The sequence below is a fragment of the Phyllobates terribilis genome, unplaced genomic scaffold, assembly GCF_046119375.1.
Source record: "Phyllobates terribilis strain yellow unplaced genomic scaffold, ASM4611937v1 Scaffold_7__3_contigs__length_470593459, whole genome shotgun sequence".
Lineage (NCBI taxonomy): Eukaryota > Metazoa > Chordata > Amphibia > Anura > Dendrobatidae > Phyllobates > Phyllobates terribilis.
In genome coordinates, this window is record NW_027362767.1 from 402,993,055 (window position 1) to 403,019,601 (window position 26,547).

At 47.7% G+C, this 26,547-nt stretch overlaps 1 long non-coding RNA gene across 2 annotated transcripts in view; it reads right to left on the bottom strand.

Annotated features, from left to right (window-relative positions):
- Positions 1 to 8,151: 8,151 nt before the first annotated feature.
- LOC141155037 (uncharacterized) overlaps positions 8,152 to 26,547 on the bottom strand; it is a 53,887-nt gene continuing 35,491 nt past the window's right edge. The window contains exons 2-4 of one of the 2 annotated variants that reach the window (XR_012247505.1): positions 24,953 to 25,261; positions 20,212 to 20,309; positions 8,152 to 8,504 (exon numbers count right to left, since the gene is read on the bottom strand). This is a non-coding gene — a long non-coding RNA (uncharacterized lncRNA). The remainder of the gene's footprint in view (positions 8,505 to 20,211; positions 20,310 to 24,952; positions 25,262 to 26,547) is intronic. The other variant, XR_012247506.1, reaches the window with a different exon arrangement.

The following is a 26,547-nucleotide window of genomic DNA, read 5'->3' on the forward strand; positions in this document are numbered from 1 at the left end:
ACCCGTTAGACTTGGGGCGAGTCAAGGGGGTAGAACATCGCATCCCCACGGGAGATCATCCTCCCATAAAAGAGAGGTATCGACCCGTACCCCCTGTACATTACCAACACGCCAAGGGGATGCTTAGAGATATGAAGGAGGCTGGGGTAATCCGGGATAGTTGTAGCCCCTGGGCAGCCCCATTAGTTTTAGTCAAAAAGAAAGACAACACCATGAGGATGTGTGTAGATTACCGGAAAATCAACCGTATCACACACAAGGATGCGTACCCCTTACCAAGGATAGAGGAGTCATTGGCTGCTTTAAGATCTGCTAACTTCTTCTCTACCTTGGATCTCACTAGCGGGTACTGGCAGGTTCCTGTAGCAGAGGCGGACCGGGAGAAGACCGCATTCACCACCCCGATGGGACTTAGCGAGTTCACCTGCATGCCGTTCGGACTCTGCAACGCACCAGGAACCTTCCAACGCCTAATGGAGTGTTGTCTGGGCCACAGAAACTTCGAGACGGTCCTGTTGTACCTGGACGATGTCATCGTATATTCCAAGACGTATGAGGACCACCTGAAACACCTGGCGGAAGTGTTCGAGGCTCTGGCGAGTTACGGCCTAAAGGTGAAACCCTCCAAGTGTCACCTCCTGAAACCAAAGGTGCAGTACCTGGGACACGTGGTGAGCGCTGACGGAGTGGCTCCCGACCCCGATAAGATCACCGCAATTAAGGGATGGCCAAGCCCCTCCAGCGTAAAAGAAGTGCGGCAGTTCCTCGGGTTGGTAGGCTACTACCGAAGGTTTATTCCCGGTTTCACCAAAAAGGCAGCACCTATGCAGGACCTCCTGATAGGCCAGTCCCGGAAGGCCAAGAACCAGAAGCCGCCCTTCAAATGGGAAGAGCTGGAAGAAGAGTCCTTCCGCCAGCTGAAGATGGCCCTCACGGGGGACGAAATCCTGGCGTACCCGGATTATAGCCAGCCCTTTATCCTCTACACCGACGCCAGTAACATCGGGCTAGGAGCCGTACTGTCCCAGATCCAGCAGGGGAAGGAACGAGTAATCGCCTACGCCAGCCGAAAACTGCGACCCACCGAAAGGAACCCCGAGAATTACAGCTCATTTAAGTTAGAGTTCCTGGCCGTAGTATGGGCAATCACTGAGCGCTTTAAGCATTACCTCGCTTCTTCCCGGTTCACCGTGTACACGGATAACAACCCGCTGACACACCTGGACACGGCAAGACTCGGTGCCCTGGAGCAGAGGTGGATGGCCCGTCTGTCCAACTACGAGTTCACAATTAAATACCGGGCAGGACGCTCCAATACCAACGCGGACGCCCTGTCCAGGATGCCCAACCTGCCGGACGGAGGAGAAGATCCGGAGGGACTGGAAGAAGTTGAACTCCCTGCGTTCCACCGTCATGGGACTATTCAGTATTCCCACCGGGTAAGGAGTAAGCAGGCTGCTACGTTGAACCCCTTACCCCACTACAACTGGGCGGAAACGCAAGACAGCGACCCTGCCGTCCGACTGGTGAAGGAGATGCTGACTCGGCCGGAGGCTCGCCTTGAACCAGACGCTCCGGAGGAAGCCAAACAACTATGGGCAGAGAAGAGTCGACTGTTCCTTTACAAAGGGAAGTTGTGCCGCAGAATGGTTAACTCCCGGACGCATGAATTACTCTGGCAAGTAGTGGTGCCACGAAGAGACGCAGCCATGGTGATGGAGGCATACCACGACGGAGCTGGACACTTTGGGTGGAAAAAGCTGGAGTTCCTGCTGCGCGAGCGGTTCCACTGGGTAGGCATGAGGGGAACCATCGAGAAGTGGTGCAGAGATTGTGGCCCGTGCAACCTGAGAAGGAAGGACCGAGCCAGCCAGAAGACTCCCCTGCAGTCCATCGTCACCCGGCAACCGTTGGAACTGGTAGCCTTGGATCATGTAAAACTGACCCCAAGCAGAAGTGGCTACGTCTACGCGTTAACCATCGTGGATCATTACTCCCGGTTCTTGGTTGTCGTCCCCGTCAAGGACTTAACGGCTCAAACAGCAGCTAGAGCCTTCCAGCAGCACTTCTGCCGTCCACACGGGTACCCGGACCAAGTGCTGACGGACCAGGGACCTGCCTTTGAAGCGGAGGTCTTTCAGGAATTCTGCAATCTGTATGGCTGCCGGAAGATAAGGACGACACCCTACCATCCGCAGACTAATGGACTTTGTGAAAAAATGAACCAGGTGGTAATGGATCTTCTAAAAACGTTGCCCCTGGAAGAACGCAGTCTATGGCCTGAAAAGTTGCCCGATTTGGTGGACCTATACAACCACATCCCGGTAGGTTCCACCAACTGTACCCCGGCTTACCTAATGAGGGCAAGACCTGGTAAGTTACCTGTTGACCTGGAAATGGGAGTCCTGACCCCCGAGGACACTTCACCAGAAACAGACTGGGACACAGAGAGGCAGCAGCAGTACCGGAGAGTACAGGAGAGCGTGGAGCGAAGTCTCTGTCAGGCTAGGGAAAGACAAGAGAAAATTTACAACCAGTATGCTCCCGCTGTTCCCCTGGTACCCGGAGAGCAGGTCTTGAAGAGGAAGAGACGGCTCCACAAGTTGGACGACCAGTGGGAGAAGGACCCGTACACCGTACTGCCCTCAAGCCACGAGAACCCGAAGGTCTGTACCATCAGTAAAGACGGAGGGGAAACCACAGCCATTGTATCCCGGGACCACCTGAAGAAGTGTCCCGAACAACTGAGGAACCCTGAAGAGGAACAAGAAGACCATCGACCCGTGGAAGAAAGGGGAGATATGGTTAGTACCGTGCTCGGGGACTTTCCTCAGTCTTGGACTCAAGTCAATGGTGCAGTTGTGGTACCCGTACTCACCTTCCTCCAACCATCATCCCAAGAACCTACGGAGCAACGGGTAGAGCTGGAAGAACAGCCGGTCCAGGAGGCAGAAGACTCCACACAAGCAGAACAGGAGAATCAACCCTCTGCTTATAGTGAGCCTGCCGTACCCCTAGTGAGACAAAGAGCCGGTAGACAGCTGCCCAGTTTACCCTTGACAGCTCCTACACCCTGTAGTTCAGGGCCAGACAGTCAGCTCCGTAGGTCCACTCGGGCCACTAGAGGCCAGTTACCCGCACGCTGGAGAATTTAAAGTGTATAAATTGTTTTATTTATGTTTTTTCTGTATCTTGTTGCTTGTGTATAATTTTGTGTTTCTAGTTATTTTTAGGAAACCTTGGTGGATTTACCGGGAATCCTTGTATATAGTTGGAGCGTAACCCAGGATGGACTAGAGACTGTTAAGGACTCGGGGTAGGACAGACCCCTACCTGGTTACGTCTCCCTGTGTTGGTGAAATGGACACCTTTGCTTTTCTTCAAAGACTGCATCCGGTTGCGGACACGCCGTAACCATCTTATGTGTTTTTCTTATAGTATTGTTATTGTTATACTTTGTTATGTTTTTCTAAATGTGTTTAGTCCCGGAGTACTAAATTTCACTAGGGGGGAATGTGACACCCCAGGGGTCTGGTTGCCACAGTGATAGAGATATTATGTCTGAGAGCAGGTGGGAGGTCCTTTGGTCAGGGATCCTGTGCATGCCATACCTCCTGCCCAGTCTTGGGAGGGGAAGAACTTCCCCTGTAAAAACCCGGGGCTGAGGCAGGGGGAGTCAGACAAGGAGAGTGGAGAAGAGAAGCAGCATAGGAAACAGCAGAGTTACAAGGAGTCAGGGGCTGGCAGCTACAGAGCTCGCCCTGACTAAGAAGATTCTTTACCGGACCCGGAGTCCGAGGCTGTGGGGACTAACTCCTACCCAGCAGCAGAATCCGTCGGGCAGGGGATTTCAGGTCCTCTGGCCCAGAAGCCTGAAGGCACGGTCACACGCGTGGGACCAGCACCGCCATCGTGGAGCGGAAGCCATTAGAAGGCCCCGAGTCACCGGCCATACGGGTGAGCACCACACGGTACACTCAGGGACGTGGGCTACTTACATCAGCTTCTAGCAAGGTAGCCAGAAGAGTACAGTCAGTTTGGGAGGCCTACAACTACGCCTGGCCAGGGGAGATCCCATCTGCTCAAAGACTGACCAGGCCCCGTTTGCTAGCAAGTACTCCGGGAGGGTCTGTCGTTTTTACCAGTAAAGACCCTGAACTACACCGTACCGTCTCTGAGTGGTTCCTGCTACCCCCATCATCCACGTCGGCTGCCCTGAGGCCATACCCCTCCCGTTGGGGGTTATACTATCACGCTGCACAATCCTACCACCGGCCTCAGCGGTCTGCCCTGCAGCAGCAGCTTCCTGGCTGCACTCAACGGGTGGCGTAGTCATCAACTATTTACTACTAATAGACTGCCGTCTAGTTTGACTCCCTGGGCACGGACCGGGTCACCGCCACGAGATTACAACCCTCCACGGATCCGGCTCCGGGTAAGCTCCCGCGTGCGCACCGCAGCGCGACACAGGCCCAGGGGCGCGTCACATGTGACATCATTGGGCGGTTTGAGTCAATCTGTGATGTCACATCCTGACTTCTGTCTATAGCAGGTGCTACGTGCAATATTGCTTAATCCATAGTAGATCCTTCTCTATAATCTCCCAGGCTCTTAAAGAAGACTTTTCCTTAGATTTTTTTTTAATTTAAACTCAGCACCTCCTACAATTGTCACTGATCCACTGATTCTGGAACCATTTTTCTTTTAATTCTGTGCCCCTCCATTCCAAAGTTTTGCCTCTCTGTAAAAATGGTCCAAATGTTCCTTTCAAGTAACTGGGCATGTACCTGTAAGGGGCGCAGGGTGGTATTAGTGTCGAGTATTTGCTGTGGTATTATATTCTCACCCTGACCGCCTACAAGTACAAGATAATGTCCGTGTTGTATTGTGCTTTGCATGTTATGTAAAACACTTACAGTTTTCGGTTGCTCCTCCATCTTTTTTAGGAATCCAGCCGTTGGAGGCAAGCAATCATTGTCACACACAGTCTCTCTTTTATATAACATAACTTTACTAAACTCCTTTTGTTGCTCAATTCTGGTCACAGATACCGTTCCTTTGCATATCACAATTACATTAGCCATCCTCTCTTCTTTCCCTTTCGGTCCTATCTTCAGAGTTAGTTTCCCTGGTGTAACAGGCCAGATTAACCCCCCCGCCTAGAATATACCTGGGGTTAAAGTTGCCTAGGCCAGATTATACCCCAGGTATATTCTGGCCGAGGTCAAACTATACCCCAGGGTATAAATTGGCCTAGGCCAGATTATACCCCTCTGGGCCAGAATATACCCCTGGTATATTATGGCCTAGGCCAAACTATACCCCGGGGTATAAATTGGCCTAGGCCAGATTATACCCCTCTAGGTCAGAATATACCCCAGCTGCTGTAGATCATATTTTTCACGCTTTTGTGAACCATTGAGTGATATACTTAATAACGGGGCCCCAGGCAGTGCACAGGGGCCCCAGGCAGCGCAAGGGGGGGAAGAGCCAGTGCACAAGGGGGGACCCCCTGTGCGATGTCTGGGGCCCCATTCTTGAGTATATCACTCAATCCTGTGCGATGTCTGGGGCCCCTGTGCAACATCTGGGGCCCCGTTCTTGAGTATATCACTCAATGGTTCTCATAAGCGTGAAAAATCTGATCTACAGCAGCTGGGGTATATTCTGGCCTGGAGGAGTATAATCTGGCCTAGGCCAATTTATACCCCGGGGTATAGTTTGGCCTAGGCTATAATATACCCATGGTCTATACTCCTCTAGGGCAGAATATTAGTGTGTTTTTGCTGCTGTAGTGCTACAGTATATATAGATGCGCATACACAAACCATAAACCATTTCATGCGGCTTTTGTCAGATTTTGATGAAGATTTCCCTCTTCCGTGTGACAAGGAGAAATCTGCTGTGATTCTGCACAAAAAATCCACATCATTGGGATGCGGATTTTGATGCAGATTGGCTGCTGATTTTTTCCCTGTGGAAAATCAGCAGCAAATCTAGTGCATGGGAACGGGTGGACTAGACTTACAGCATGTGTTGGAGGCGTTACATTGAACTGACAGTAGATGGTGCAGTTCCATCAGTGCATAGTTAATGTTATGTGTTGTAACTTGTTATGTATGTTCCTCCCTGCTCTCTATGATATGCACTTTAAGTTCTCTAGTGTGAGTTCCTATTCTATCCTGATAAGGTATATAAAGTGAACTTGGAACACCTCCAACAAAAAAATAAGTTTTCCAATTTTGACAACAATGGAAGACCAACTGTATGATCAGCTTTTGAGATTCTACACTGCAACAGAACAAAAGTACCCCCAGTGGAGCTACGATCCACCTCCAGAGAAATGTTCAAATGCCAAGTCCCAGTTTAGACAAACATCTAAGCCATATCGAGCAGAGAAAGGGATTATTTGCGATGGAAAAAAGGAGGTTCTCACTAAAAGCCGACTGCCAAATATCCTGAAGGCCTGTCACGACAACCCAACTTCTGGTGGCCATTTTGGCAGAGATAAAACATTTGCCAAAATTTCTAACCGTTATTACTGAAAGGGAATGAAGAACGATGTTCACCAACATGTCAAAGCCTGTCAAAAATTTTTTATCACAAGTCCCAAAATCAGCAAAGAAGCTCCACCACTCAACAGTATACCAGTGCCTGGAAAAGTATAGAGCTTAGTTGGGATTGATATGATCGGTCCTCTTCAGGAAACCTCAAATGGCAACAAATATATAGTTGCTGTCACTGATCATTTCTCCAAGTGGACTGAAGCAACAGCTGTTCCAGACAAGAGTGCCATGTCAGGAGCAAAATTTTTGTACACCATTTTTTGCTGCTTAGGCTGTATGGACACTTTGATTAGCAACCAGGGAAGAGAGTTTGTGAACTCGATCATCGACAACCTGATGGATCATTTTCAAACAGATCACCGCATTTCATCTGCCTACCACCCACAAACAAATGGCCAGTGGGAACGTGACAATCGAACACTCAAAGAATCTCTTAGCAAGCTTGTCAATGACCAAGGAACCAACTGGGACCAGTTCACCCCTGGTGTTTTGTTTTCCTATCACACATCTGTGCATGCTTCAACCAAGTGCACTCCACTTAAGGTCATGTATGGACAAAAGGCTAAGCTTCCTATTGACCTCAATCCATCAGCAAATGACACTGTGGATGTCATGTCTCTTTCAGATGATGCCAACCCTGATGTGCTAAATACACTCACAACCATTCATAACAGCATCCACTCAAATGTAAGTACCAACATCCATTCTGCTCAGGAACACCAAAAGTGTGGCTTTGATCGCAGACACAACAGCAACAAAGAAATCACTGCTGGCACCATTGTTTATATAAAAAATCAATGTCGTATTCATCACATGGGTTCAAAGATGGAACCACGCTGGGTTGGGCCCTACTTAGTTGTGGAATCCTTAACCAAGGGACGAGTAAAACTAGAACAATAAGACCGGCAAGATACTAAGCAACACCTACCATGCCTGCAACCTTAAGATTTACCAGGATGAAGAGACTTCTCTACCACCCCAGTCCCCTGATGACTGTCCCAGTGACTCTGTCACACAGAAACACAAGCAAAGCAAGACTTTCAACCCACTACCAAGTTCAGGAAGGAAGTATCTTACCACCACTCTTGACCTTACGTTTAGTAGGGTTGTGTACTTTGGATGCACAAGTGATCTTGGACAATCACGGCGTACATATAAAACCAAAGGTGATGGGAACTGCTACTTTCCGGCCATCAGCTATATCCTGACAGGAACAGAGGACAACTACTCCCTTCTCAGAGCTAAAGCCATCCACTACATGTAAACTGACTTGTGCAAAAAACTACAGGGCTACTTTAATCAAGATGTGAATGAATATGTGAACACCTCTGGCATCTCTCGTGATGGAGTCTGGGCAACTGATGCACAAATCATGGCCACGGCAAATCTGTTCAGTTGTGACATCGTCATCCACACAAAAGTCGGTGACACCATGGATTGGTTGACCTATCCTGCAAGCTTCAATCTGCAGTCAACAACAGAACATGCACTTTATCTTGAAAACAAGCATGATCATTTTAATGTTGTTATTGTGAAGGTTTCACCAATTTAAGATACATTAGGTAACTGCTCTCCTCCAAATTAAAGATGTCTGAGTGCATGCAGAGAAGCTAATTAACCAAATCTGCTAATCTGGTTGAAAAACTTCACTCAGAAACTGAACCACGCAAAATGGCATACTTTATTGCGTAGACATGGGGTTATATAGTATTCTCCTTCTAGGTGGGATTAGTAAAATTTATTGCTCTTTTCTGATAACTCGGCACGCTGTAATTTGTCCATCTATGTATCTCTTGGTTTGAGTAACGCCTTAAGAATTCCGATGGAGGGGGTGAGTTCGCCCCTCAGCGCCATCTTTGCCAACTCGACATGAATCTCTCTGTTATCAGCCGTGCACGTGCATACGTCATTCCCAGGAAATCATTTAGTTGTTTGTGTCTACAAATTAGAACAGAAGCTGTTAGTTATATATTCATTAACTATTAACATAATCCATGTGCATATACACATTTGCATACATACATACACATAGATTATTCCATCATCGCTATATTGATTCACACTGATTAGGTAATCTATTAAAAGACACTAATTGATTTTCTATAATATATATTTTACCTTGACATTATCAGTGTTTACTAATCATTTTAATGTTGTTATCAGTGTTTACCTTTGAACATTTATATTGTAGTGTCCTGTCACCAGCCATGTGTACGATTATCGGCTGAAAGCCTCTCTGGAACCAATAATCGCCCCATGTAAAGGTACCTTTATAAGTTGAAGTTTCAGAATGTTATGACTTTTATTACATCCTGAACAGTCAAGTTTTTTATGAACCATCAATGTTTTCTGGTTGAAGTAAAAAAAAGTCTGTGTGTTTAGAGTTTTAAACAATAAAATGTTGAAAAATTATGTAATTCTTGAGTATATCACTCAATGGTGCTCATAAACGTGAAAAATCTGATCTTTAATATACTTTTAATCTTTAAATATACTCAAGAACGGTCCCACACAACGCACAGGGGCCCCAGACATCACGCAGGGGCCCCAGACATCACACAGGGGCCCCAGACATCGCGCAGGGACCCCAGACATCGCACAGGATTGAGTGATATACCCAAGAAAGGGGCCCCAGACATCGCACAGAGGGTCCCAAACAGCGTACAGGGGCCCCAGATATGACACATGGGCCCCAGACATCACACAGGGGCCCCAGACATCACACATTGCACAGGGGCCCCAGACATCGCACAGGATTGAGTGATATACCCAAGAAAGGGGCCCCAGACATCGCACAGAGGGTCCCAAACAGCGCACAGGGGCCCCAGATATCACACAGGGGCCCCAGACATCACACAGGGGCCCCAGACATCACACAGGGGCCCCAGACATCACACATCACACAGGGGCCCCAGACATCGCGCAGGGACCCCAGACATCGCACAGGATTGAGTGATATACCCAAGAAAGGGGCCCCAGACATCGCACAGAGGGTCCCAAACAGCGTACACGGGCCCCAAATATCACACAGGGGCCCCAGACATCACACATTGCACAGGGGCCCCAGACATCGCGCAGGGACCCCAGACATCGCACAGGATTGAGTGATATACCCAAGAAAGGGACCCCAGACATCGCACAGAGGGTCCCAAACAGCGCACAGGGGCCCCAGATATCACACAGGGGCCCCAGACATCACACAGGGGCCCCAGACATCACACATTGCACAGGGGCCCCAGACATCGCACAGGATTGAGTGATATACTCAAGAACGGGGCCCCAGACATCGCACAGGGGTCCCAGACAGTGCACAGGGGGGCAGAGACAGCGTCTCTCCCCCCCTTGCGCGCTGTCTCTGCCCCCCGTGCGCTGTCTCTGCCCCCCGTGCGCTGTCAGGGGCCCCGTGCGATACCTGGGGTCCCGTTATTGAGTATATCACTCAATGGTTCTCAAAAGCCTGAAAAATCTGATCTACAGCAGCTGGGGTACATTCTGACCCGGAGGGGTATAATCTAGCCTAGGCCAGTTTATACCCCGGGGTATAGTTTGACCTAGGCCATAATATACCCAGGGTATATTCTGGCCCAGAGGGGTATAATCTGGCCTAGGCCAATTTATACCCCGGGTATATTCTGGGCGGGGGGTTAATCTGGCCTGTTACACCGGTACCACAGCTTTCCAGAACACGGTCCTAATCTCTTCAGGTATGTCCCCGTCCGCTCTCCCCTCTTTGGGAGTAGTGAAGACTGGCTCCATCAGTCCTTCTACAGGCCTCGGACGTTTAGGGAATTTTCCTCAGAGTTTACCACTTCAACGTTCCCCAAGCTGCCTAACTCTTTCTATCATCGATAGGGATGAGCGAGTAGTGAAATAATCGGACTCGCTATACTCGTAACGAGTAGGTCCCAATACTCGGGTACTTGTTACGAGTAGCGAGTCCAATGTAAGTCAATGGGAAAAGCGAGTAAGCCGAGTAAGTGTCTGCTGGAGCCTACAAAGCGGTCTGGGGACTGAGGAAAAGGCTGAAATTGGTGCATGATTGTTTAAAAGCCGGCAGTAAAAAGCCGCCGGCTTTTAAACAATCACTCAGCCTCATACTCGCTTCCCCGCAGCCTCCCATCCCGATCCTCCGCTCCTCCCGCCGCCTCCCATCCCGATCCTAAGTTAGGACCGGGCGGGGAGTGCAGCACCAGGGAACGAGGAGCGAAGGACCCGGGCGGGGAAGCAGGCAGTGAAAAGACTACACCGTCGGCTTTCCCGTTCGGTGCTGCGCTACCCGCTCCCCGATGTATGCTCCCTGATGTATGCTCCCCATTCCCTGGTGAAAAAATTGCCCAAATCGATGGGAACAGTGCTCAATTAAACGTCAGGCAGGCAGAATAAATAGGCAGGCAGGCAGGGTATATAGGAGGGTGCATGAAAAACATAGCAGGGCACTTGGAACACACTAGTGCCCTCCGATTTTCATGCACCCGTCTCTTTAAAAAGCCAGCCGGCAATTCATCAGCGGCATACACCGGTACCCGACAATATAGAACAGAAAGAATAGAGCATCACACATAGATTAGATAAATATAAACATGTCAGTCACATATATAATAAGTACAGTGACAGTGTTGGTTACTGTACTTGTCATTTAGTGTTAAAATAAAGGATTTATTAAAAAAATATTTGGCATGGGATCCCCCGTAATTTTAGTCTCTAGCGGAGGTTAAGCAGATGGCTGGGGCAGATGTTTGAAGCCTGGGAAGGGGGTAATACCCATACAGCTTCCCAGGCTACTAATAGCATCCCCCAGCTGAATACCTAGCCTTTTATAGCTATTAAAATGGGGCATTGCGCTCCACAGTGTCTCTGAAGGATGGCAAACTGGATGGCAGGGTTCTGCTACCATCCAGCCTGCCATCTCAATGCCATCCCAGCGTGGGAGAATTCTCCTGCTCAAGCGGTGACGTCATTTGCCGGCACCACATGCGCAGGAGAATTCTCCCACGCTGTCAGTGACGTGCATGAGGTGAGCTGAGTTCATTGGACATGAACTCGGTTCATCTTGACGATGTCACAAAGAGACACTGAGGAGCTTCACTGAGGAGCTTCTCAGTGTCTGCAGCATGGCAAGCGGGATGGCAGCGTTCTGCTGTGATCCAGCCTGTCATGTCAATGTAGCAGAGCTGAAGCCGTCCTGAGAACCATGGAAAGGTAAGGATGAGGTTGGTTTATTATTTTACTTTTATTGCAGAAGACATTGGCTTCAGCTGGAATAAGCGATACGGTAAGTAGAGTTTAATTTAGAACATTAAAGGAATGTGTGTTTATTTCAATTAAAGGATTTTATTCTGGGTGTTTGTGTTTTTATATTACAGTTGCCTTACACTATGGGGTTAGTAATGGGGGTGTCTTATAGACGCCTCTCCATTACTAACTTGGGCTTGATGTCAGCTGGCATTATAAGCTAACATCAACCCCAGCCCTATTACCCCACTGCCACCGCTACAGGGCAGTGGGAAGAGCGAGGCTAAGTGCCAGAATTGCCACATCCTATGGATGCGCCATTTCTAGGGCGGCTGAGCGCTGGTGTTTCTAGCCTGGGAGGGGGCCAATATTCATGGCACCCTTCCTGGGCTATTAATATCAGCCCCCAGCTGTCTGCCTAGCCTTTGCTAGCTATTAAAATAGGGGGACCCCACGTCATTTTTTTTGGGGTCCCCCATTTTAATAGCTAGTAAAGGCTAGGTATTCAGCTGGGGGCTGATATTAGTAGCCTGAGAAGCTCCGTGGGTAGTACCCCCTTCCCAGCCTTCAAGCATCTGCCCCAGCCGTCTGCTTAACCTCCGCTAGAGACTAAAATTACGGGGGATCCCACGTCAATTTTTTCTTAATAAATCCTTTATTTTAACACTAAATGACAAGTACAGTAACCAACACTGTCAATGTACTTATTATATATGTGACTGACATGTTTCTATCTATCTAATCTATGTGTGATGCTCTATTCTTTCTGTTCTATATTGTCGGGTACCGGTGTATGCCGCTGATGATGAATTGCCGGCCGGCTTTTTTAAATAGACGGGTGCATGAAAATCGGAGGGCACTAGTGTGTTCCATGTGCCCTGCTATGTTTTTCATGCACCCTCCTATATAACCTGCCTGCCTGTCTGTCTATATATTCTGCCTGCCTGAAGTTTAATTGAGCACTGTTCCCATCGATTTGGGCAATTTTTTACACTCCCCGCCGCCTCCCATCCCAATCCTAAGTTAGGACCGGGCGGGGAGCAAAGCACCAGGGAGTGGGGAGCAAAGCATCAGGGAGCGGGGAGCGCAGCACCGAACGGGAAAGCCGGCGGTGAAGTCTTTTCACTGCCGGCTTCCCCGTCCGGGTCCTTCACTCCCCGCTCCCTGGTGCTGCGCTCTCCGCCCGGTCCTAACTTAGGATCGGGATGGGAGGCGGCGGGGGGTGGAGAATCGGGATGGGAGGCGGCGGGGGGTGGAGAATCGGGATGGGAGGCTGCGGGGAAGCGAGTATGGGGCTGAGTGATTGTTTAAAAGCCGGTGGCTTTGAACCGCCGGCTTTTAAACAATCATGCACCCATTTCAGCCTTTTCCTCAGCCCCCAGACCGCTTTATAGGCTCTAGCAGACACTTACTCGGCTTACTCGCTTTTCCCATTGACTTACATTGGACTCGTTACTCCTAGCGAGTAATCAAAAGGAAACTCGGGGAGTAACGAATAGCCAGAGTACCGTACTATTCGACGAGTACCGAATAGTAACGAGTATACTCGCTCATCCCTAATCATCGACCGTCGGTATCCTTATTGACCTTCAGCCCCAAGGGCCCCGAGCTTCTCCTCAGTCTTCCTCCAGCACATACCCTAACGTCACCAACAGCAACAACTGCTCTGACTGAACTGATTCCTGACAGGAATAACCGTTGCTCTCTCTGGCCCAAACTCCTCCCCCTTTTCAACTGGACCAATCATCAACCGTCTCTGTCGGTTGCTGGGCAAACTACTCCGTTACTACCCCGGCTCCTTCTACACTGGAGTTATTACTAAATATATTAACTATTTCTATCCTAAACTCTTGCGCCCCCCACTGCACCGTACCCAATGCCTAATCTAATATACCATCCACTCCTAACATATACTGTCCCTGTAACTAACATTAGACAATAGACATTTACTATATAAACACAGAATAGAACAATACATTCACAAAAGGGAAAGAGGCGAATGAGCGTCCCGGCCACCCTCTTACATACCACAGAAGTCCTCTGTGGGCGATGGCTTTTTCAACTCTGACGCCGGCCAATCAAAACACGGCCTCGCCCACAGAGGAGTTCTGTGGAATACGCCCAGTTCGTTGATGGAAAAATTTGCATCTTTATTTCCGGGGGTCATAACTTTGTAACAGAGGGGCACAGAATATAAAGAAAAACTGTTCCAGAACAAGTGGAGAAGTAGCAGTTAGAGGAAGTACTCAGTTTAAATTAAAAATTAAATCAAAAGACCCCCTTTAAGTGACATGACCCATCATAAGTAAAGTTTACTAGGCACTAGACATCTGTCACCCCCTCTAGTTGTTAAGTAAAGAAGGTATTAAAGTTAGGTAAAGACTGACTAAAGTGGTTGTCCAGTACTAGAGAGACATGGTTGTTTTCTTTCAGGAACAGCGCCACCCCTGACCATTGGGTTGTGCACAACATTGCAGCTCAGATTCATTTTCAACAGGATTTAGTTGCAATACTAGGCACAACCTATGGTCAGGGGTGGTGCTGTTTCTGAAAGAAAACAACCATGTCTCTCTAATACTGGACAACAATAAGCAGACATGTTTCTCTAATCACAGACAATCCCTTTAACAGTACAGTTACCGCCTTTCTTGGTACTGTAATTAATCTTTTAATTTGATGCAATAACACCCAGCAGATTTATTCCGATCTATAGCATTTATTGTTTTAATCACGGGTTCCTCTTCCAGTTCTGCTCAAAAATGAAAAAAATTACAATTTCATTTTCAATTCACAAATATCACCAGAAACCACAAAGGTTATTGCTAAATTTTATGGAATTATTAACCATGTCTTAATTAACAGTTAGGGTCTAAAGAGACATTAATGTTAAAGAGGATCTTTCCCTTGTGATAAATAAGCAATTTTTTTTACCTGGAGTAAATACTGCTGCTCTCCTAAATCTGGTGGCCTCCTCTTACCTGTATATAAATCTAGTCTTTTAAACAAGTGGGTGTGGTCATCAACTCTTCTCTGTTGACATCTTCTTCAGGACCACACCCAGATGGCTAAAATACTAGATTTATATGCAGAGGAGAGGAGTAGGAACAAAGCAAAAATAAAAACTTAGAGGTTGCAAGAGCTGCTCTGAAGCTAGCCGAACCCCTGGACAGTGCACCACCAATGCTGCAGAATCAAAGCTCCCCCTGCTGGCAGCGGAGGTCAGTCGATCAGCCATACTGCTGGCCCAAACTGTCAGTCATCAGGAGCACATGTCCCCAGCAAGAAGGAAACCGGGAGGCAGAGGAGCGGTGCGCTCCTGAAGAACAAACATCAGGCAACCCCTTTAATGCCAGCAATCATCACCTATTCAGACCTTCCAAGACCGAAGACGTTGAATTTTTGAGGGCAGGTATAATATTCCCACCATATCTCACAATTAGTGAGTTATAATGGAACAAAGCTAACAATTGTGTCAAATATGGGACAAGTTATTGATGGCTGGGGGTCTGACAGTAAAGACCCCATTGATCCTGTGGGTGGGGGCCCTCACATTGACTGTGGGATCTGTTTTGGACATCATATTGCATGTTGGGATCCCTCATACTGTGTGTGGGGGCAGTGGGGCCTCCATGCTATATATAGGAGAGCTGTGGGGCCATCATACTGTGTGTGGGGTCAGTGGGGCCTCCATGCTATATATAGGAGAGCTGTGGGGCCATCATACTGTGTGTGGGGGCAGTGTGGCCTCCATGATATATATAGGAGAGCTGTGGGGTCATCATACTGTGTGTGGGGTCAGTGGGGCCCTCATGATATATATATAGGAGAGCTGTGGGGCCATCATACTGTGTGAGGACACTTTAGGGGCATAATGTTGGGGGAGGAATTTTACTGTGTTGGGGTTACTGTGGTGGCATCATTATGTGCGTGAGGGGGCACTGTGGGGGGAATTCTCTGTGGGGGTATCATGCAGTATGGGGCATTTTGTTAGGGCATTATACTTTAAGAACCATAGTAGTGAGAACACTAGGGGGCTTCAGTATTGGCGTGACTACTGTGTACCTTTTAGGGCTTTTGCTATGGGGCCCCATTATTTCTATGTACGTCACTGGTCGGACCTCCAGCAATCAATGGGTTATGCCTTATTCTATCAGTAGGGGATAACTTACATACTTGCACTCATGAACACATCTCCTTTCATTCCACATTTACGGTGGTTTCCTTATCGTCACTTGGCCTGGTGCGGGCTCGTGGGGATTACAATAACTGACCTATTTAACACCATTGAAAGCAGAACTGAAAATGTATAAATTGCATTTATTTATAATCAGGAAGAGGAAACACTACACACAAATGAAGATTAGATCCAAAACAAAGATTATAGAACAACACAATTGTACTATTGGACGGAGGAGGCTCGCTGCAAAACCGAGCAGTGCAAACTAGATACACAGCCTCATTCACACAAACCATCTCCTTATTTACAGGCAACCTACAATAAATCCTTAAAGGGAAGCGGTCAGTATATTATTTACTTGTATAGGCGCTTGTTTCCTAATGAAAACAATATCTTGTTTGTAGAGATACGATGTGCCAGTCATAAGAAATCCAATGTAGAAGTCATATGTAAATCATCCTGAAAGTGCACTGGGTGTGTGATAATGCACTTAAAATTCATTGACACACCCCCAGTGCACTTCCAGTCTGATTTGCATAACGTTTATATGATCGATTTCTCATGACTGGCACATCAGATCTAAAAAAAAAAAAATAGGGATGATCTTTATCTGCAAAACAAGCGCCTATGCAGCCATATTATTACTTTCCTAAGAACGGTGCTGACAAGTTCCCTTCAAAGGGGTATCCAAACAAGACAATGGAGCAGATTTATCAAATCTGTCTAAAAGTAGCCACTCTTTAAGCCTGGACCCGGACGGATCAGCAGTTTGCCGTGTCAGCTTTCTTTTAAAGAGTAAAAAGGACTCATCCTTAAAAGGGGCTGTCCAAGACTGAGCTATTGTTGACCTATACACAACCAGCACCATCGATCAGCTGAAAACTGCTCTAGAAGCAGCAGCAGATAAGAAATATAAGAGGTGGAACACCGCAGCCTCGTACATTGATGAGAGGTCACAGCCAAGTACTGCACTTCATCTCCAATTTAGGAGATCCTCACCAACCTGATTTTGATACCCTATGCTACTCTTAGCTCTTGAATTGTTCAGTCCTAGACAATCCCTTTAACTTTAGATGTATTGGATTCAGGTACTTTGGGGTCCGACCGGAAGAAAAAAATTCAAAAGGGGCAAACGTAGAACTATAGAGAAAATATATGCATGGTGCACTTTTGCAAATGATGTCATTTTAAAAGATGGGACAACACATGTGACATTAGTAAGTCGGGGGTGTGATGTCATAGCCAGAGTGGTATTGAGCCACCAAGCTGGGGCCCTGGGCCACAATTTAAGCACCAACTAATCATTTTTAGCCAGTTTTTCTCATCTTTTCAAAAGAAGTCTATATGAAATAATACAGCCATCAAATATCCAGATACTACTAACACATACTATATTATAATACTTCCATATAATACTCACACAATACATCATTTTCATGTCCAAATAAGATTTTCTTGGAAAGACCAAAAATATTGCCATACAGTGGCTAAAGAATATCCATAAAGTGACCACATAATATCGCCATACATATTAGTGAAAAGCAGGAGAGTGGATTGTGCAGCTGTCCTTGAAAACCCGTACAGTTCTCTCCATTGTCAGACCAAAGCTACACAGTTCTTTCCATCGTCAGGCCAAAGCTACACAGTTCTTTCCATCGTCAGGCCAAAGCTGCACAGTTCTTTCCATCGTCAGGCCAAAGCTGCACAGTTCTCTCCATCGTCAGGCCAAAGCTGCACAGTTCTCTCCATGGTCAGGCCAAAGCTGCACAGTTCTCTCCATGGTCAGGCCAAAGCTGCACAGTTCTCTCCATCGTCAGGCCAAAGCTGCACAGTTCTCTCCATCGTCAGGCCAAAGCTGCACAGTTCTCTCCATCGTCAGGCCAAAGCTGCACAGTTCTCTCCATCGTCAGGCCAAAGCTGTACAGTTCTCTCCATCGTCAGGCCAAAGCTGCACAGTTCTCTCCATCAGCAGGCCAAAGCTGCACAGTTCTCTCCATAGTAAGGCCAGAGCTACACAGTTCTCTTCATCATCGAACCAAAGCAGCACAGTTCTCTCCATCGTCAGGCCAAAGCTGCACAGTTCTCTCCAAAGTTGGGCCAAAGCCGCACAGTTCTCTCCATCGTCAGGCCAAAGCTGCACAGTTCTCGCCATTGTCAGGTCAAAGCTGGACAGCTCTCTCTATCATCAGCCAAAGCTGCACAGTTCTCTCCATCGTCAGGCCAAAGCTGTACAGTTCTCTCCATCGTCAGGCCAAAGCTGTACAGTTCTCTCCATTGTCAGGCCAAAGCTGTACAGTTCTCTCCATCGTCAGGCCAAAGCTGTACAGTTCTCTCCAGCATCAGGCCAAAGCTGTACAGTTCTCTCCATCGTCAGGCCAAAGCTGTACAGTTCTCTCCATCGTCAGGCCAAAGCTGTACAGTTCTCTCCATCGTTGGGCCAAATCTGCACAGTTCTGTCTATCATCATCGAACCAAAGCTGCACAGTTCTCTCCAATGTTGGGCCAAAGCTGCACAGTTCTCTCCAAAGTTGGGCCAAAGCCGCACAGTTCTCTCCATCGTCGGGCCAAAGCCGCACAGTTCTCTCCATCGTCAGGCCAAAGCTGCACAGTTCTCGCCATTGTCAGGTCAAAGCTGGACAGCTCTCTCTATCATCAGCCAAAGCTGCACAGTTCTCTCCATCGTCAGGCCAAAGCTGTACAGTTCTCTCCATCGTCAGGCCAAAGCTGTACAGTTCTCTCCAGCGTCAGGCCAAAGCTGTACAGTTCTCTCCAGCGTCAGGCCAAAGCTGTACAGTTCTCTCCAGCGTCAGGCCAAAGCTGTACAGTTCTCTCCATCGTCAGGCCAAAGCTGTACAGTTCTCTCCATCGTCAGGCCAAAGCTGTACAGTTCTCTCCATCGTTGGGCCAAATCTGCACAGTTCTCTTCATTGTCAGGACAAAGCTGCACAGTTCTCTCTATCCTCAGCCAAAGCTGCACAATTCTCTCTGTCGTAAGGCCAAAGCTGCACAATTCTCTCTGTCGTAAGGCTAAAGCTGCACAATTCTCTCTGTCGTAAGGCCAAAGCTGCACAGCTCTCTCTATCGTCAAGCTACACCGTTCTCTGTCGTCAGGCCAAAGCTGCACAGTTCTCTCTATCGTCAGCCAAAGCTGCACAATTCTCTCTATGGTCAGGACAAAGCTGCACAATTCTCTCTATGGTCAGGACAAAGCTGCACAGTTCTCTCTATGGTCAGGACAAAGCTGCACAGTTCTCTCTATGGTCAGGACAAAGCTGCACAGTTCTCTCTATGGCCAAGACAAAGCTGCACAGATCTCTTTATGGTAAGGACAAAGCTGCACAGTTCTCTCCATCGTCAGGCCAAAGCTGCACAGTTCTCTCTATGGTCAGGACAAAGCTGCACAGTTCTCTCTATGGTCAGGACAAAGCTGCACAGTTCTCGCTATCAAGCCAAGTCACGATAAGGGGCTGTCATCTCACTATATCAGTAGGTATATTTGTCTTAGCATATTCTAACAGGTAGCGGCACAAGGCAAAAGACTAATAAGTGTCAGGCCAAAAAAAAAAATCATACTTATTTGTGAAAGTGCTTCTTTTAAAACATTGCGACTTTTTGACACTAGTGTAAAGGGAATGATAAATCCCCATTCACCTACCTCCTTCCCTCCATATGCCCAGATCAGCGCTGGTACCAAATTTGGGAGCAAAAAAAAACTAATTACTATAATCAATCCTTATGGACTTGTTCACACTTTGTATTCTTGATGAGGTTTTTTTTTTGTTTTTGTTTTTTAAACATGGGAAAAAAAACAGCATTTTACAGTAATGGAAAAACAAATTAGATTTCTAAAATCTCATTCACATGGAGCACTTTTTACTTGCATTTTTTTTATTGCGATCGTTAAGAAAAACAGCATGTCCACTCTTTCAGCGTTTTTACTGAAGTTTTTCCCAATGAGATCAACATGGGTTAGAACAAAAAATATTTGCTTCGAAAACAAGCTAGAAAAAAAAAACTAAAAAGAACCTACTCAAAAATCTCACTTGTCCTCCAGAGATTAAATTGTCTAGCCACCACTAGGGGGCATAGGTTGGCCTTTTATGTGCAGTTTATGTTGTGTTAAAGTTTACTGGTTTTATCTTTTCGTATATTGTCTTGTTTAGTGTGAACGTGATTGATTTTTTGTTAGATTTTTTTTTACAGTAGGTGATTTACATGTATATATGGTAAACTTACAGATAAAATGTACTTGTAAGACATTCCAGGAAGAAAACCTCAAAAAATTATATATTGTGGTTTTGTCTTGATACACAGACGGCAACAAACACCGCAACCTAAATGTACAAAAGAAGAAATGTAAAATTAACCAAAATAAAGTTAAAGGGGATTTTCCAAATAAGTGATAGCATACTACTAGAATATGTTATCATTTACTGATGGATGGGGTTCTGACTGGTTAAACCCTCACCTATCCTTAAAATAAAGTGACTGTAGGGCAAGTTCAGCCCCATGAGTGGACCCTCATTCTACTGACTGGTGAGGGTCCGGGGATCTATCGACCATCATAGACACAAAAATTGTAAGAAAAAAAAATATCTGTCTGTCCTCATCTTTTACAACAAGGTAACTTCCTTCAATCTTTGTTTCTATGATAGTCGATAGATCCCTGGACCCTCAATGATGGAAAGGAAGTTTCAGCAGCTATAATGCTGGCAGAATGGTAAAGGAGAGGAACCGCCCACTCAGAAACAGTGGATAGCAAGTTACCAAGCATGAGAATTGGGGCAATTCCTGAGCATGATCTTTTGGTGCACATACCAGTACAATATGTTCAGGAACTGTCACAATTGTCATGCTCTGTAACTTGTCATCCACTGTTTCTGAGTGGCCGATTCATCTTCTTCAGCATTACTGGTGTTGGTGTAGGGGGCTGGCGGGAGAAGGAGATGTCGAGGCAAGAAGGGGTTGTTGATTTGCGTTGTATTTATATAATGTTATTTATTTTAATAAAAGTTTTTGCTGTGTGAATTCTCTATGGCCGATTATTGTATGCCTGTTCTCCTACAGGCTTTGCCTAAGGCCGTCCCTGGGATGCGGGAGGTCTGCCCAGAAGGGGGAACCATTCAATAGATAGGGATTCAGTACACTACATTGCTTAGACACTAGTGAGTTAATCCAGGGGTTACATCATTAACTGGGAGGGGTAAATCAATTCCGGGTTGCAGACAGTGGGGGAGAGCGAGTAGTAAAAAGTAGTAGTCAGAGAGTGACTTAGGCAGTGAGGCTGCCGTTAGGGGAGGCCTGTGTCAGGCCACCCCAGTCCTGGGTTCAAGACCTGAATGTACAGGCCCGTTGTAGGGTCTGTTCCATATCCAGAGAGAGAGACAGAGTGTGGAAGAAAACTGAGCAGACAGCAAAGCAGACTCCATTAGCAGTGACAGCAGTGAAGAAGTGTTTTAATAGTGCAAGTTGTCAGAACAGAATGAGGACACATTTGAGACGGAATCTGGACGCCGGCACAGTCCTAGGCTCACAGCCTGTCAGAGGTGCTCAAGGCGAGGCCTCTATATCCCTAGAGGGAAGATTCATAGCTGGTTCGCAGAAGAAGTGGATGATGTTGGGTCTCAGAAAAGGAAGAGAACGAACACTGGAAAGGCACATAACCAAGGGTACATCACTAACCAAAGAACTTGTCTTGATCTGTATGCTGCAGCCATGTATGGAAGAATTGCACAGTAAATGTGAGTCTGTTAACCCGGATCTACGATCTCTTGCCTTGCTTGAAGTCAGTGTCGGTCCCAGGGACGGTGTAACAGTGAGTACAGAGATTCCTCCAATGCAGCACACAGTCCGGTTCAGTCCTTAATAGTAGAGGGGGCATTGGGTGAAGAGAATAGAGTTACGGCACACAGCGTGATGGTAACGGCCCTGGGTGCTCCCCTCTACAAGTGGCGCTGCGAGCAGGGTACGAGGCCCTGGAAAGTAAAGAAACGGAAGAAAATGAAGAAAACAAAGAAAGCGGGGGAACCAAGAAAAAAGAAAGGAACAAGTACCGTGCAGGTGAAGAAAAAGATGAAAAGTGCCAGAATGGTGGATGGCGAGAAGTTAAGTTACAGAAAAGAAGTCAGTACCTTAAAAGTGAATAGTGACGTAAGTGCCAAAATGGTGGATGACAAGATGTTTCCCAAGATGGCGGACAGCAATATAGGTCCCAAGATGGCGATTCCTGCGGGTCCAAGGAGGGATGAGGCGAATCTTGGGCGTGGTAAGAGACCAAGAGCACAAAAACTGTGTGCACGGCCCACCAGACGACCATTCTTCACGGGGTTTTCCAGAATCAAGATCCAGCCCAGGAGAGGTGGAGCCGCACACAAGAAGGTGCGTACCAGGAGGAGAGAGGCCTCACCTGGTAAGAGACGACGAGATCAGTGGGCGCGGCAAGAGGCGGAGTCGAGAGGAGTGACTGCAGAGATGTTGTCTGCGTCACTGGTGCGACTGCCGGAAAGGCGGAGCTTATCGAGCGGGAGACGCACCGAAAGGGACTTGCCGACGCCATTCTGCTTTCAGCACAGCACACGAGGAGACGTGGATCCAGAACTGCTACTGAGAAAAATGAGCCGCACCATGAGCTTCACCAGAGAGTCTGAAGATATAGACTGCATCTTGAATGAGGGGGAGATCTACTTGACTACCTCGGGGGCCGCAGCCAGGAAAGTTTTACCGGAGGAGGAGGAAGAGGTCCTCATGTTGGCAACCGCGCGCTCGGAGGCCATACCATGTCCGGTGCTGGGCCTAGTACAACATGAAATCTGTGTGACCTACTGGACTCAAATGGACGGGGAAAGCAAAATGCCTCCGTTGGAGTGGATCAGCGAGACAGGTCGGTGCACTCCCCCTGGGCCGTCTGAATCCCCTCAGGTGGCCGAAGAGGAAGAAGAGCTTCCCATTCCCGCCCTGCTTCCCCTAAGAGCTCCGATCACGTGGCCGGTTCCCGCTCTGTGGCCTGCCCCTGCCCCTCAGCCTGCTCATATACCCCTGCCGGCACCCGAGTCTCCACCACAGTTCACACCCGATGAATTTGACTGGGACAACGGGCACTGGGACCCCCCTATCTTCCAGGGGTCGTCCTCCCTTGGCTTTCGCTGGCCACAGGAACTGCCAGACGTGGTGGAGGAGCGCATGCAGGCTGGTGCGCTTGCAAGGGAATGGTTGTCGGGCACGAGGCGGACTCAGTTCGAGGAGCAGTGCACTGAGGGGAGGGTGGTGGACTTTAATATAGTGAGAGGCTTTGGATTCATCAAAGAACAGGGCACAGGCGATGACGTGTAGATCAACCGAGCGATGGTGAAGAAGGACACTTTGCCATACAGAATGCACAGTCTGTACATTGGCGAGAAGGTGATATTTATGAAAGTCTGGTGTCGGAAGGGCTGGTACACGTGGGTGTCACGCGCCCCTGATTGGCTGAGGAGACTGCACACTGGGAAGAGGAGCCAGCGTCTGAGCGGGCGCAACGGCAACAGTGACGACACTCCACCGTACCCACTCAGCCCAGAGGCCAGCCTTCCGATACCCAGAAACCGTCCAGGACCATGGAGGAGGAAACACAGACCCAGAGTTCTGATTGCTACACTCCGGCTTCTACTCAACCCCATGAGGTCGGAGCCTCAGCACCTGCAGCACCCCCAGCGGCCGCCCCGAGCGTTTACATAAATAACGCCACCAATGTGGTCATGGCCAGGACTGCCGTCCAGGAAGTGGGCAAGGGGAGACAAAAATACCCCGATGCCCCATGAAGGTGGGATCGCCCTCCCTCTCCAAACACCTGTGTCTGGATGCTCCAGGAGGACTATTTTAGGAAACTGATGAAGTGAATCTTGCGGTTTTTTTGTTCTCATGAAGCCGTCCCATGTTGCTGAGGTTGAGGCCAGCCTGAGCCACAAGGCTCTACTTTTACTATCCAGGAGAGTGTTTTCCCTGAGTGGCCGTTGCCACTTGCAGCATTTTTTTACCATCTGAGGGCCTGTTGCCCTGCTGCCAAGGACACTGTTCAGTGGACACTCTGTCGGGCTATTTTGCAATGGCCGACTATGCTTAAGAGACCGGGACATCGTACACGGGAGAAGAAAGGTTAGGTTTAAGTTGATGAGTAAAGATTATTGGTAATATCATATGTATAGAATAGTCGAGGATGACCAAGTTATGAAATGGGGGCATGTAGGGGGCTGGTGGGTGAAGAAGACGTCAAGGCAAGAAGGGGTTGTTGAGTTGTGTTGTATGTATATAATGTTATTTATTTTGCTAAAAGTGTTTGCTGTGTGAATTCTCTATGGCTGATTATTATATGCCGATTCTCCTGCAGGCTTTGCCTAAGGCTGTCCCTGGGATGCAGAAGGTCTGCCCAGAAGGGGGAACCATACAATAGATAGGGATTCAGTACAGTACACCACTGAGACACTAGTTAGTTAATCCAGGGGTTACATCATTAACTGGGAGGGGTAAATCAATTCCGGGTTGCAGACAGTGGGGGAGAGTGAGTAGTAAAAAGTAGTAGTCAGAGAGTGACTTAGGCAGTGAGGCTGCCGTTAGGGGAGGCCTGTGTCAGGCCACCCCAGTCCTGGGTTCAAGACCTGAATGTACAGGCCCGTTGTAGGGTCTGTTCCATATCCAGAGAGAGAGACAGAGTGTGGAGGAAAACTGAGCAGACAGCAAAGCAGACTCCATTAGCAGTGACAGCAGTGAAGAAGTGTTTTAATAGTGCAAGTTGTCAGAACAGAATGAGGACACATTTGAGACGGAATCTGGACGCCGGCACAGTCCTAGGCTCACAGCCTGTCAGAGGTGCTCAAGGCGAGGCCTCTATATCCCTAGAGGGAAGATTTTTAGCTGGGTTGCAGAAGAAGTGGATGATGTTGGGTCTCAGGACAGGAAGAGAACAAACACTGGAAAGGCACATAACCAAGGGTACTTCACTAACCAAAGAACTTGTCTTGATCTGTATACTGCAGCCGTGCATGGAAGAATTGCACAGTAAATGTAAGTCTGTTAACCTGGATCTACGATCTCCTGCCTTGCTTGAAGTCGGTGTCAGTCCCGGGGACGGTGTAACAGTGAGTACAGAGATTCTTCCAATGCAGCACACACTCCGGTCTCAGTCCTTAATAGTAGAGGGGGTGTTGCGCGAATAGAATAGAGTTCCGGCACACAGCGTGATGGTAACGGCCCTGGGTGCTCCCCTCTACACTGTTACTTCCTTTCCCTCATTTTCCATGCCTTTCTGTTTTGCCTGTATGAAGTGTGAAAGACAAGAGATCAGCACGAGAAACAAGGCAGGAGATCAGCACGAGAAACAAGGCAGGAAAGTGGCATCGGAAACAGAGAGGAGAGGAGAATCTGAAAAAGACAGGAGAGCAGCATCAGAAACAGAAGAGAGGAGGATAAGAAACAGACAGGAGAACAGGATCAGAAACACAAAGGAGAGCAGAAACACCAATCTATCCCCAATTCTTGCAATCCTTTTGGATTTTTGGATTGTCTATGTATCACATTATCTATCAAATCATGGTATCAACTAGACTGAGGGACTAGAAAGCTCCTTTACAATTTGACATGCCATAATAATACTTTGTTTTGATCAATTGAATTCTGGATATTGAGACCTCCACTTTCACTGGAATGAAGGGACAGTAGTGCACTGTGCCTCTTCAGCTCCCCGTATTTGGTGCGGGGTTAGTGATATAAGTAAATTGGGCCATATACTTTCCACGAGTCTGTAAACAACTCAGCTCATCAATTCAGTCACTGCAAGTTTTTATAAACTGCGTGTAAAGAAAACAGACATAGAAGGAATTCATAGACAGGCATGTCAGTTCAGCCAACTAGCTGTCTGCTCCCAGTGCGGAGGCGGCAGCTGACCTTTAACACCATGAAAGCACTGGGAGGAAGGACTGGTTTAATCCACTTCATGTCCCCTGATATACACCATTCAAGCATTTCTACTTCTCAATACATTCTCTGTTGTAGTCATGTATCAATCAGAATGGGGAGCAGCAAAAAAGCGCATTTCTCACTATGGAGGACCCAACACGTACATTGAATTTAATGAAATGTATGAGTAATACTTCATTTCTCCTGTGGTGGTGCTGTCACAGATTGCTGGCTCTGGCTCTTATGTTCCCATGTACAGTATGAGAGCAACTGATGCAAAGCTTTTATTGTTATTAATAAGAGCCTGGGCAGGGCTGGTTTTAAACAAAGTGGGGCCCTGGGCAAAATTTTAAAGTGGGGCCCCAAATGCTCACATATTGAATCATTGCACAGAAACATTTACGATGCATGTACATGGGCTGAGTTCAGGCCGTTAAACGAGCGAGATCAACAATACTGAAGTCCTTCAGTGCTTATTTCAAGGGCCTCTTTACGGCTGAGGAAGAATGATGGGGACATGTGACATGCAGAAGTAGAGCTGTTGCTTCAAAAACATCCAGCAACTATTAGAAGTAACACAAGCACAGGAGACAGGAAGTGTTGTGCTCCAGAAGCATCCAGCAACTAGAGGGGTTAACACAGTCA